This window comes from Taudactylus pleione, unplaced genomic scaffold (genome assembly GCF_031769625.1).
Source record: "Taudactylus pleione unplaced genomic scaffold, aTauple2 ptg000046l, whole genome shotgun sequence".
NCBI classification, from domain to species: Eukaryota; Metazoa; Chordata; class Amphibia; order Anura; family Myobatrachidae; genus Taudactylus; species Taudactylus pleione.
In genome coordinates, this window is record NW_028284448.1 from 6,084,446 (window position 1) to 6,088,303 (window position 3,858).

Sequence of the window (3,858 nt, forward strand, 5' to 3'; positions counted from 1 at the left end):
GAAAGAAGTGCAGACAATACAAAACTTTGCTAAGAGGAGCCCTGAACTACAGCTCCAAGGGTTACATCTAGCCTTAAAGTGACTCCAATTCCTCCCAACTGCTAGTTACAGTGCAGGCATGTATATTCCCAGCAGCCACTCTAACAAACAATACTTTATACATTTTACAATCAAGCGTTTACAATTCAATTAGAACTATTTATCGGGTCACGCGGGTTTTGCTTAGCGATATTATATGGTGGGAATCAGTGACATGTCCCTCGTGATTTAATAGCAAATTAATAGGCTGTGGCCAATGAACCACGGTATGTGAGCAACAGGTGCTTATTACAAGTCTACATGTCAGACAAGTCATCAGTGAACTATTCTAATATGTGGGGAAGTGAACGTGTGCGGGAAAATCAGACGAGTGAGCAGACTTGAAGCTCCGTCAAACTGCTGAATAATTATATCCTCACCGCTATATTTTCATATAACGGACGTGTGTATAAAAACTAACATAAAGGGAAACATTTCTCCATCATTAACATTATTATAAAAACAACTTGAGAATAACGTGTTGTAGCAGCAAATAAAAGGAAACACACACACACACACACAAAAAGTAATAGATGCTAAACTTGCATCGCTCTGCAGACATAAGGTTCCTGTAATAAAATCTACAAACTAGAAGCAGAACACAAACTGACTCCAGGTCAGAAAGTTGTACACCAAGAAGTCTGGGACTTTACAATAGGTGCTGGCAAACAGCTTGCCATCCGGTGTTGGGTCCGAGAAGGCAATTTCATCCGTTGTCAGGTAAGAGCCATAAACAAAGGAATTCCTCAATGTATCCAACAAGCGGCTGGCAATGCCCTTCCAACGCACTAGGGCGAAGACCCAGATTCTGCTGATGCCACAGATTGCCTTCTGAGGTTCAGAGGAGCAGCACCAGGCTCTGTGCCGCTCCAGCGTGCCCTGGCTGGCAGAGCTGTTCTTTGAGGGCTCATTGAAGACTCGAAACCCCTGACTGATGAACTCTGCGATCAAACAGCCAACGATCTTCTTGTCATCGGATACAAACAGATCACCGTTTTGCTTGGGGACTTCAGAGCCGCCTGCTGGAAGCCGAGCTCCTTGTCTACAAGTTCTCGCACCTCCTCTGCCTTTTTGAAGGCATATTTTGGGTCATCCAGGCAGATCTTTATGATTTTTCCATCCCAGAATTCAGCCACAACTCGCTCCTTTTTCCAACCCACATAGTGAATGCTCTCCAGCAGCCTCTGGTGATACTGTACGTGCCAAAGCTCATCCTCTAGGCTGGCCGCCGAGTAGGCCATGTCACAGGAGCTACAAGCCACAGGACGAAAAGTGCTTCTATCTGGCATCAATGATCAGCTGATCCTCCATCTCCTTGTTGGCCTCTCTCTTCTTGCTGTGTTTCGGGGCTTTGCAGGGTGCTGGAGCAAACCGGGGCCGTCAATTCTCCCCCCAGATCAAAAGGCCTTTTCTTGGTTACAGGTGGGATGCTGAAGATTGGATAACTCAAGGACGCTTTCTGGTCCAAGGACTTTAGTATAGGGTCATCTGTACTGAACAGGCAATGAGGCTCCTTTTCCAATTGCTCCTGCTGGGCAGATGGACTCTGGCATTCAGGCCGAGTACTGGTCTGCCCTGGGCTGGTCTTCACGCTCTCGTTCAGCGGCGATTCAACCACCGTTTTGTGTTCTGCCTCCTTCTCCTCAGTGGAGAACTCGTAGACCAGCGTCTAATCCCAGCCAACCGTCTTCCGGCTTTGCAGCTGGTCCCTGTGACTTTCTCACTAGAGGATGGGGCTGACCCAGCCGCTGCACTCGGCGGCTTGCTCCAGTTTGCTGAAGATTTTGAGGATGTAGGAAACTTGACGTGGGTGGGTAATCTCTTGGGCACAGGATGAATCTTCTTGCTGGTAGCTAAAAACGCGGCTCCCACCATGAGTTTTAGCCTTGGTCTGACCCCAGAGAGCTGAGGGCCAGGCTTCCGGTTTCTGCAGCTTTTAGCAATGGCTTGATAGCGGGTTCCTTTGTTTGAGGGCACGGAATCTCTGCCACCCTTCTTTTTCTTTTGATTCGGTGAAGTTTTCGTTCTGGTAAATTTGGAGACCTCTTTCATCTCTGGGATTTTTGTTGCCAATTTACTAGGCAGTGAGGCCTCCCGATCCAAGCTTGCTTTACTTTCATTTATCAGCTTTCTATCAAGAGGGGATATATACGCCTTGACATTCGTGTAAAATGTCTTCACCGGCACTATGGTCTTCGGGGACGAGCCATCACTGGATGACCTCTGTGGACCTTTTTCTCCATCTTCTGAATGTATTGGTGAAACAAGAAGTTTCCTGGCTACACTGTTCTTCAATGGCGAAACTCCAATGTTCTCCTTCTCTAAGAGGACTTCAATGCCATTGTAACCGTATGTGGGCGAACGCTTTATGGTGTTACTTCTATTTGCTATCTAGGCTTGTAGTGGAGAAAGAACGCTGCAGTCTACCAATAATTTCTTTATCGGCGTATCAAAGAAAGACCAGCACCCATCGGTGGTGGTGCCGGAGCTGTGCTTCCTCTTCCTGGGTGTCTGGGTGTCCATGGCTGTGGGTGAGGTGCTGGTGCGGCGGGTGTGAGTGCGGGTAATGGGGAGAGAAGCTGCTGCCACTGCCACTACTGGGTTCAAACTCCCTAGTACCAGCCTTTTAAATCCCTCTGCCCCCTTCCTGTTCAGAGCTTCCATTTTGTGTGCTGCCACAGACAGCATCTCCTGCATGCCCCTTTCATTTAGAAAAAAAAATGCAGAAGCACCAAAGAGCTCAACTGGGGCAAGGACTGATGTGAATGAGTCTATTTTCTTTGTAAATGACTCCCCTCCTCCCTCATAAATTTGCTTTGAAATCCTTAAATTTACTATAAATCAACCCTTCCTTTCCCTGCCATCAACTACATACATACTCCATCTCCCTCTGGCCTCTTGATTAATAAAAACATCTGTCTCCTGATGTGCCATTTTGGAAGTTGCACTGCCACAGCCGCTGAAATCTTCTACATGCAGTTGTCGTATCCCAAAAAAGTCTGGAAATTGTTATGGCCACAAAAGTGGAAGCAAGGAAGAGGCAAGCAACTACCGACCAGTGGGCCTTACATCAGTAGTTTGGAAATTGATGGAAACACTCTTAAAAGAAAGAGTCGTAGATTATCTCAAATCCAGCAATTTGCAGGATCCCAAGTAGCATGGATATACTGGGGGGAGATCATGTCAAACAAATCTTATTGACTTTTTTGACTGGGTGACTAAGGAAATAGATAAAAAGGGGGCCATAGATATAGCTTTTAGAATGTAAGCTCTTACGAGCAGGGCTCTCTACCCTCTTGTGCTTCTCCCTACTTTAGTTTCATCTACTTCTTACTCACCACGAGGGCACTTAACACTTGGTTGCTTATGCTCTGTTGCTTATCTGGGTGTTATGGTCACTAATTTAGCAATACATATTATCCATGTCCTGGTCCTGTAGTGTATTATTCTGTAAGTCACTTGTCTACAACTTGTTTATGTACTTTGTAAGGCGCTGCGGAACATTTGTGGCGCCATATAAATAAATGATAATAATAATGGCTTATCTAGACTTTAGTAAGGCTTTTGACACTGTTCCACATTGCAGACAGTTAAATAAACTGGAAAGCATGGGATTGGATACAAAGATAGTAGAATGGATAAGATCATGGCTGCAGGATAGGAAACAGAGAGTTGTAGTAAACGGAGTGCAGTCTCAAGAGGGAAATGTTACCAGTGGAGTACCTTAGGGATCTGTACTTGGACCAGTGCTTTTTAATATCTTTATTTGTGACGTTGCAA

At 45.8% G+C, this 3,858-nt stretch overlaps 1 pseudogene; it reads right to left on the reverse strand.

Moving 5' to 3' along the window:
- Positions 1-666: 666 nt before the first annotated feature.
- Positions 667-2,601, reverse strand: LOC148537643 (N-acetyltransferase ESCO2-like; annotated as a pseudogene).
- Positions 2,602-3,858: the final 1,257 nt, after the last annotated feature.